The following is a 10,024-nucleotide window of genomic DNA, read 5'->3' on the forward strand; positions in this document are numbered from 1 at the left end:
TTAGCAATCAATGTAGATATACACAACAAAGCTGTAAATATTTGGAAAAAAGTGACTGAACTTAACACAGAAACATATCAAAACTGGAAAAATAATATAGACAGGAAGAAGTAATTGAACCACCTCCTGCCTCAATATACACATTTCTACATAAAACATTACTAGAGGAATAAAGATGAGAGTGACCAACCAGCTCCACTAAGAACCTGGCATACAGTGTACCTTTAGACTAACACAACTAACACTTAACTAACACCAAAAAAATGTGACTACCCTCCCAGTTACACAAGGACCTGGGCGGGCTCACTAACTCCAACAATAACAAAAATAATAATAATAAGCAGCATTATATAAATAAACCAATATTAATACAAAGGTCTGACGACCCAAGGGAGCAGAACAAAGACAAAACACCAATAAGAAAGATGAAGCGATCTGGTTGAGCCTAGATTCTTTCTACTCCTACTGTATTTCAGTTTCACCACCTTTTCTTCAATTCCTAATAATCTTCTTTCACCTCTTAACTAATGACTTCGTATCGTATCGTACTATCTAGCCTAAACTGTTTAGCCTGACGTAGAGTTTTTTAATAAATCTGGTGATATGGAACCACACACAACCCCCCTTAACCTGGGATAATGCAATCAAATGGATAATTGCTAACTATTCTCAGAGATAATGCAATCAAATGGTTAGTTGCTAACCGGGGGCTGCGCCCCCGGACCCCCTGTGTTAGATACTGTATTTGGTCATGATGAATTGTTTATTAGACTATAAGAAATCCTCTTCCTTCTTGTATTGGCAAGGGGAGTTTGCTTTAACTTAGGTATGCTAGCCTAAGTAAAAATAGATGCCCCTTCCTTATTGGTGTTGTCGATGGCACAGCACAGCACAGCACCGTGCCTATGACGAAATCAACTTCATTAAACTCAACTCATACTTCAAATGCACCAAGAGAACTTGCACACCCGAATGGAAGACCGTCAGAGTCAATGGAGGGCCGATTTAATAGCATACTATACAAAATGATCCGAGAATCTGCAAATACCGAGTGGGAGACGGTCGTCAAAGCGTCCGCCCTTGTATGCTGGATGGCACTATTTCACTATAGTAAGGGGTAGGGGCACCTCGGTCATATTATACAACATACCAAAGAAGTTCCACACCCGCATGGGAGACCATCAGAGTCAATCGGGGTCGATTTGATAGCATACTACAGAAACTTGCACACCCGAATGGGAGACCGTCAAAGTCAATCCGGGGTCGATTTGATAGCATACTACAGAAACTTGCACACCCGAATGGGAGACCGTCAAAGTCAATCGGGGATCGATTTGATAGCATACCACAGAAACTTGCACACCCGAATGGGAGACCGTCAAAGTCAATCGGGGGTCGATTTAATAGCATACTACAGAAACTTGCACACCCGAATGGGACACCGTCAAAGTCAATCGGGGGTCGATTTGATAGCATACTACAGAAACTTGCACACCCGAATGGGAGACCGTCAAAGTCAATCGGGGATCGATTTGATAGCATACCACAGAAACTTGCACACCCGAATGGGAGACCGTCAAAGTCAATCGGGGGTCGATTTAATAGCATACCACAGAAACTTGCACACCCGAATGGGAGACCGTCAAAGTCAATCGGGGGTCGATTTGATAGCATACTACAGAAACTTGCACACCCGAATGGGAGACAGTGAAAGTCAATCGGGGGTCGATTTAATAGCATACTACAGAAACTTGCACACCCGAATGGGAGACAGTCAAAGTCAATCGGGTGTCGATTTAATAGCATACTACAGAAACTTGCACACCCGAATGGGAGACCGTCAAAGTCAATCGGGGGTCGATTTAATAGCATACTACAGAAACTTGCACACCCGAATGGGAGACCGTCAAAGTCAATCGGGGGTCGATTTGATAGCATACTACAGAAACTTGCACACCCGAATGGGAGACAGTCAAAGTCAATCGGGGATCGATTTGATAGCATACCACAGAAACTTGCACACCCGAATGGGAGACCGTCAAAGTCAATCGGGGATCGATTTAATAGCATACTACAGAAACTTGCACACCCGAATGGGACACCGTCAAAGTCAATCGGGGGTCGATTTGATAGCATACTACAGAAACTTGCACACCCGAATGGGAGACCGTCAAAGTCAATCGGGGATCGATTTGATAGCATACCACAGAAACTTGCACACCCGAATGGGAGACCGTCAAAGTCAATCGGGGGTCGATTTAATAGCATACTACAGAAACTTGCACACCCGAATGGGAGACCGTCAAAGTCAATCGGGGGTCGATTTGATAGCATACTACAGAAACTTGCACACCCGAATGGGAGACAGTCAAAAGTCAATCGGGGGTCGATTTAATAGCATACTACAGAAACTTGCACACCGAATGGGAGACCGTCAAAGTCAATCGGGGGCGGATTTAATAGCATACTACAGAAATCCACACCCGAATGGGAGACGTCAAAGTAATCGGGGGTCGATTTAATAGCATACTACAGAAACTTGCACACCCGAATGGGAGACCGTCAAAGTCAATCGGGGGTCGATTTAATAGCATACTACAGAAACTTGCACACCCGAATGGGAGACAGTCAAAGTCAATCGGGGGTCGATTTGATAGCATACTACAGAAACTTGCACACCCGAATGGGAGACCGTCAAAGTCAATCGGGGGTCGATTTAATAGCATACTACAGAAACTTGCACACCCGAATGGGAGACCGTCAAAGTCAATCGGGGGTCGATTTAATAGCATACTACAGAAACTTGCACACCCGAATGGGAGACAGTCAAAGTCAATCGGGGGTCGATTTAATAGCATACTACAGAAACTTGCACACCCGAATGGGAGACCGTCAAAGTCAATCGGGGGTCGATTTAATAGCATACTACAGAAACTTGCACACCCGAATGGGAGACCGTCAAAGTCAATCGGGGGTCGATTTGATAGCATACTACAGAAACTTGCACACCCGAATGGGAGACCGTCAAAGTCAATCGGGGGTCGATTTGATAGCATACTACAGAAACTTGCACACCCGAATGGGAGCCAGTCAAAGTCAATCGGGGGTCGATTTAATAGCATACTACAGAAACTTGCACACCCGAATGGGAGACCGTCAGAGTCAATCGAGGGTCGATTTAATAGCATACTATACAAAATGATCCGAGAATGTGCACACACCGAGTGGGAGACGGTGATGAAAGCGTCCGCCCTTGTACACTGGATGGCACTATTTCACTATAGTAAGGGGTAGGGGCACCTCGGTCATATTATACAACATACCAGAGAAGTTCCACACCCGCATGGAGACCGTCAAAGTGAATCGGGGGTCGATTTGATAGCATACTACAGAGAACTTGCACACCCGAATGGGAGACCGTCAAAGTCAATCGGGGGTCGATTTGATAGCATACTACAGAGAACTTGCACACCCGAATGGGAGACAGTCAAAGTCAATCGGGGGTCGATTTAATAGCATACTACAGAAACTTGCACACCCGAATGGGAGACCGTCAAAGTCAATCGGGGGTCGATTTGATAGCATACTACAGAAACTTGCACACCCGAATGGGAGACCGTCAAAGTCAATCGGGGGTCGATTTGATAGCATACTACAGAAACTTGCACACCCGAATGGGAGACAGTGAAAGTCAATCGGGGGTCGATTTAATAGCATACTACAGAAACTTGCACACCCGAATGGGAGACAGTGAAAGTCAATCGGGGGTCGATTTAATAGCATACTACAGAAACTTGCACACCCGAATGGGAGACCTTCAAAGTCAATCGGGGGTCGATTTAATAGCATACTACAGAAACTTGCACACCCGAATGGGAGACCGTCAAAGTCAATCGGGGGTCGATTTGATAGCATACTACAGAAACTTTCACACCCGAATGGGAGACAGTCAAAGTCAATCGGGGGTCGATTTAATAGCATACTACAGAAACTTGCACACCCGAATGGGAGACCGTCAAAGTCAATCGGGGGTCGAGCATACTTTACAAAATGATCCGAGAATCTGCACACACACCGAGTGGGAGACGGTGATGAAAACGTCCGCCCTTATATGTTCGATTGCACTATTTCACTATATTAAGGGGAGAGGGTGCCTTCGCACACATATTCGGTGTGAAATATCTTCCGCCCCCCAGCGGAGCGCTTCGGCGCCTCTGCGAAGCAAAGCGCGGCATTCAAAAACAACAACCAAAATTGCCGTCGCTTTCCCTTCCCTGCCCTGCAATGGCTGGAGCAGCAGCAGCAAGAAGAGAGAGAGAAAATAGTCTCATGGGGTCAGAGGAATGGCAGTGGAGCGCGATCTATGAATTTCACTAGCCAGGTCTGTCTCCCAATTGAACATTATTACTCTCGGCGCATCACGTCGCCACCACGGTTTCCGCGACAGCAGCAGCATCATGATGTTGCGTCTATTGTAAGTCCGAACCGGGTTATTCGGCTGTTCGCGAACAGTCGGTTCCTGCTTCCAATGTAAACGATCAAAACAACTTCCACTCGAGGTGCGGTACTGCGACTGTCCTATCGTCCGCCTCTTGTATGCTGGATTGCACTATTTCACTATATTAAGGGGAGAGGGTGCCTTCACACACCTATTCGGTGTGGAATATCTTCCGCCCCCAGCGGAAAGCGCTTCGGCGCCTCTGCGAAGCAAAAGCGGCATTCAAAACAACAACCAAAGTTGCCGTCGCTTTCCCTTCCTGCCCTGCAATGGCTTAGAGCAGCAGCAGCAGAAGAAGAGAGAGAGAAAATAGTCTCATGGGGTCAGAGGAATGGCAGAGCGCGCGATCTATGAATTCCCCACTAGCCAGGTCTGTCTCCCAATTGAACATTATTACTTCCTCCTCGGCGTTATCAATGTCGCCACCACGCTCATGCCACAGCAGCAGCATCAAGATGTGTCTATTGTAAGTCCGAACCGGGTTATTCGGCTGTTCGCGAACAGTCGGGTTTTAACCTTGCCTAACAAACGATCAAACAACTTCCACTCGAGGTGCGGTACGGTGACTGTCCTATCGTCCGGGCTCTTGTATGCTGGATTGCACTATTTCACTATATTAAGGGGAGAGGGTGCCTTCACACACCTATTCGGTGTGGGAATATCTTCCGCCCCCAGCGGAGCGCGCTGGCGCTCTGCGAAGCAAAGCGCGGCATTCAAAACAACAACCAAAGCCGTCGCTTTCCCTTCCCTGCCCTGCAATGGCAGGAGCAGCAGCAGCAGAAGAAGAGAGAGAGAAAATAGTCTCATGGGGTCAGAGGAATGGCAGTGGAGCGCGATCTATGAATTTCACTAGCCAGGTCTGTCTCCCAATTGAACATTATTACTCTCTCGGCGCGCACGTCGCCACCACGGTTTCCGCGACAGCAGCAGCATCATGATGTTGCGTCTATTGTAAGTCCGGAACCGGGTTATTCGGCTGTTCGCGAACAGTCAGGTTTTAACCTTGCCTAACAAACGATCAAACAACTTCCACTCTCGAGGTGCGGTACGGTGACTGTCCTATCGTCCGCTCTTGTATGCTGGATTGCACTATTTCACTATATTAAGGGGAGAGGGTGCCTTCACACACATATTCGATGTGAAATATCTTCCGCCCCCCAGCGGAGCGCTTCGGCGCCTCTGCGAAGCAAAACGCGGCATTCAAAAACAACAACCAAAATTGCCGTCGATTTCCTCTCCCTGCCCTGCAATGGCTGGAGCAGAAGGAGAGCGAGAGAGAGAATAGTCTCATTGGGTCAGAGGAATGGCAGTGGAGCGGGCTAATGGCGAGTAGGCTCGCGATCTATCAATTACACTAGCCAGGTCGCTCTCCCTATTGAACATTATTACTCTCTCACGTCGCCACTGCGGTTTCCGCGACAGCAGCATCATCATGATGTTGCATCCACCAATTAGTCCGGAACCGGGTTATTCGGCTGTCTGCGAACAGTCCGGTTTTAACCTTACCCAACAAACAACATCCACTCTCGAGGTGCGGTACGGTGAATGTCCTATCGTCCGACCTTGTATGCTGGATTGCACTATTTCACTATATTAAGGGGAGAGGGTGCCTTCACACACATATTCGGTGTGAAATATCTTCCGCCCCCCAGCGGAGCGCCTCTGTGAAGCAAAGCGCGGCATTCAAAACAACAACCAAAATTGCCGTCGCTTCCCTGCCATGCAATGGCTGGAGCAGAAGGAGAGAGATTTTAGTCTCATTGGATCAGAGGAATGGCAGTGGAGCGGGCTTATGGCGAGTAGGCTCGCGCTCTATCAATTACACTTGCCAGGTCTCTCTTCCGTTTGGACATTATTTACCCCGTCTCTCTCTCGGCGCACACGTCGCCACCCTACTAGTTTCCTTCACAGCATATGCTGCGGCCTTTCAGTCCGGGCTCCCCTTCGCCTTGCTGTCTGCCCAACTTAGCGGACTTGCGTTGGCTGATCACCCCGTCTTCGCGTCTGTGCCGGCCTTCAATGCAGCGCCCAACCGTCTCTTGACCGAGATTCATTGCACTATTCCACGCGCAAACGGCTACCCTAAATGTGCATAGACAACGCTCATGGTTCAACACGACCAGGGCGCAGTCTGGGAGCCGAGTATACTAAAAAGAGAGTTTAGCAGCCAAAACTCGTCAAAGCACACGTTGGGTTACCCCATCACCTAACAACGATGATGGCGGTTCCCACCCGTGAAATACACAACCTAACCAATATTGGGCGACGATGGCGCTCATGAGCCCACGTCCCCACAAACAGTAAGAGAAAGAGAGAGAGGAGGAGATGGGCCAATGTGCGGTCCCTCGCCCAATGTCTTATGCCTCGCTGGGGCAAAGAGAAGAGAAGAGGAGCGGATAAGGGAGGAGATTGGCCAACGTGCGGTCCCTCGCCCAATGTCGGCTGCCTCGCTGGAGCTGGGTAAAGAGGAGAGGAGCGGATAAGGGAGGAGATTGGCACACACGGTGGCGCTGCCGGCGCCGAGGATAGCAAGCGAAGGTGCAGTTTGATCTGATCATCTGGTTTGCTATTTCTCTAAGGCCAACGTGCGGTCCCTCGCCCAATGTCGGCTGCCTCGCTGGGGCAAAGAGAAGAGGAGAGGATAAGGGAGGAGATTGGCACACACGGTGGCGCTGCCGGCGCCGAGGATAGCGAGAGAAGGTGCAGTTTGATCTGATCATCTGGTTTGCTATTTCTCTAAGGCCAACGTGCGGTCCCTCGCCCAATGTCTTCTGCCTCGCTGGGGCAAAGAGAAGAGGAGCGGATAAGGGAGGAGATTCGCCAACGTGCGGTCCCTCGCCCAATGTCGGCTGCCTCGCTGGAGCTGGGGCAAAGAGGAGCGGATAAGGGAGGAGATTGGCACACACGGTGGCGCTGCCGGCGCCGAGGATAGCAAGAGAAGGTGCAGTTAGATCTGATCATCTGGTTTGCTATTTCTCTAAGGCCAACGTGCGGTCCCTCGCCCAATGTCTTCTGCCTCTCTCTCAATCTCACTATTTTGGCCGCCGTGATAGGCGCCGCCAACAGCAGCAGCTACCTGGTTGATCCTGCCAGTAGTCATATGCTTGTCTCAAAGATTAAGCCATGCATGTGTAAGTACAAGCCGATTTAAGGCGAAACCGCGAATGGCTCATTAAATCAGCTATGTTTCATTGGATCTGTAAACCCACTTACTTGGATAACTGTGGCAATTCTAGAGCTAATACATGCAATTGGTCTCTGACCGCAAGGGAAGAGCGCTTTTATTAGTTCAAAACTGGTCGGGCCCCGGTCCGTAACCCACCTGTGGTGAATCTGAATAACTTCGGGCTGAGCGCACGGTCTCCGCACCGGCGCCGCTTCTTTCAAGTGTCTGCCTTATCAGCTTTCGATTGTAGGTTATGCGCCTACAATGGCTATAACGGGTAACGGGGAATCAGGGTTCGATTCCGGAGAGGGAGCCTGAGAAACGGCTACCACATCTAAGGAAGGCAGCAGGCACGCAAATTACCCACTCCCGGCACGGGGAGGTAGTGACGAAAAATAACGATGTGAGTCTCATCCGAGGCCTCGCAATCGGAATGAGTACACTTTAAATCCTTTAACGAGTATCCATTGGAGGGCAAGTCTGGTGCCAGCAGCCGCGGTAATTCCAGCTCCAATAGCGTATATTAAAGTTGTTGCGGTTAAAAAGCTCGTAGTTGAATCTCAGTTCCGGACTGACGGTGCACCACCCGGTGTTTACTGTCACGCTCCGAACAGCCGCCCCGCCGGCTCGCACGGGATGCTCTTTGTCGAGTGTCCCGAGTGGCCGGAGAGTTTACTTTGAAAAAATTAGAGTGCTCAGAGCAGGCTATTTGAATGGCCCGAATGGTGATGCATGGAATAATGGAATAGGACCTCGGTTCTATTTTGTTGGTTTTCGGAACCAGAGGTAATGACTAATCGGAACAGGCGGGGGCATTCGTATTGCGACGCTAGAGGTGAAATCTTGGACCGTCGCATAAGACGAACCGACTGCGAAAGCATTTGCCAAGGATGTTTTCATTAATCAAGAACGAAAGTTAGAGGTTCGAAGGCGATCAGATACCGCCCTAGTTCTAACCATAAACGATGCCAACTAGCGATCCGCCGGCGTTATTCCCATGACCCGGCGGGCAGCTTCCGGGAAACCAAAGTCTTTGGGTTCCGGGGGAAGTATGGTTGCAAAGCTGAAACTTAAAGGAATTGACGGAAGGGCACCACCAGGAGTGGAGCCTGCGGCTTAATTTGACTCAACACGGGAAACCTCACCAGGCCCAGACACCGGAAGGATTGACAGATTGAGAGCTCTTTCTCGATTCGGTGGGTGGTGGTGCATGGCCGTTCTTAGTTGGTGGAGCGATTTGTCTGGTTAATTCCGATAACGAACGAGACTCTGGCCTACTAAGTAGTCGACGGATCTCCAGAAAATGGTGTCCAGTTCGCAACTTCTTCTTAGAGGGATAAGCGGCAATTCTAGCCGCACGAGATTGAGCAATAACAGGTCTGTGATGCCCTTAGATGTTCTGGGCCGCACGCGCGCTACACTGAAGGGATCAACGAGTTTTCCCCCTCCGAGAGGAGCGGGTAACCCGTTCAAAGCCTTTCTTGATAGGGATTGGGGCTTGCAATTGTTTCCCATGAACGAGGAATTCCCAGTAAGTGCAAGTCATCAGCTTGCGCTGACTACGTCCCTGCCCTTTGTACACACCGCCCGTCGCTACTACCGATTGAATGATTTAGTGAGGCCTTCGGACTGGCGCTCTTGGATTGTCGGCCCCGTTGCCCGCGAGGGTTTTCTGGGGTCGTCGCCTCGAGCTGACGGAAAGATGTCCAAACTTGATCATTTAGAGGAAGTAAAAGTCGTAACAAGGTTTCCGTAGGTGAACCTGCGGAAGGATCATTAACAGAGAGAAAGAGAACGGGGCGCTCTTAAAACTACTACTACTCTCCTGATTTGGGCGGTCTCGGGCTCTGCTCTGGCAACTCCAGCAGCGAAAGAGGACAATCCCGGCCCCCGCACCAAAAATAGGTACCACCACGCTGTAGGTGGACCACACTCGGGCGAGAGCGCGAAGACCGGAGGAGGAGGACGGACGGGGCTTTGGACGGCTGCCCGTCCGTTCCTTACTACCGGCGAATAAGCCTCTTGACCCAAAAAGAGTGAAATTCAAGGGTCAAAAAACAACAACAAGTCGTCCGGCCAAACCCAAACCACAAACTTGGGCTATGTCTGTCAAACCCTTTCATTGAGACTCGACCTGTGATGGTTAGTCGCAAAAAGACCAAATGGCAAATACACAACTCTTAACGGGGGATCACTCGGCTCGTGGGTCGATGAAGACCGCAGCAAACTGCGTGTCGGTATGTGAATCGCAAGAATACCAGATACATCGACAAGTTGAACGCATATTGCGGCGGCGGCAGCCATATGAGCTTGTCGCCGCCACTCCTCTACGAGGGTCGGAAATATACATCCATCTGTTG

General features: G+C 49.6%; 2 non-coding genes across 2 annotated transcripts; both read left to right on the plus strand.

The window, feature by feature from the left end:
* Positions 1–7,571: 7,571 nt before the first annotated feature.
* LOC121858761 lies at positions 7,572–9,443 on the plus strand. Its single transcript, XR_006087507.1, has one exon. It is a non-coding gene; the product is annotated as a small subunit ribosomal RNA (ribosomal RNA).
* Positions 9,444–9,839: 396 nt separating this feature from the next.
* Positions 9,840–10,003, plus strand: LOC121858759. The gene has a single exon (XR_006087506.1). It is a non-coding gene; the product is annotated as a 5.8S ribosomal RNA (ribosomal RNA).
* The last annotated feature ends 21 nt before the right edge of the window (positions 10,004–10,024 follow it).

The sequence above is a fragment of the Homarus americanus genome, unplaced genomic scaffold (assembly GCF_018991925.1).
Source record: "Homarus americanus isolate GMGI-L3 unplaced genomic scaffold, GMGI_Hamer_2.0 scaffold8770, whole genome shotgun sequence".
Taxonomy (NCBI): Eukaryota; Metazoa; Arthropoda; class Malacostraca; order Decapoda; family Nephropidae; genus Homarus; species Homarus americanus.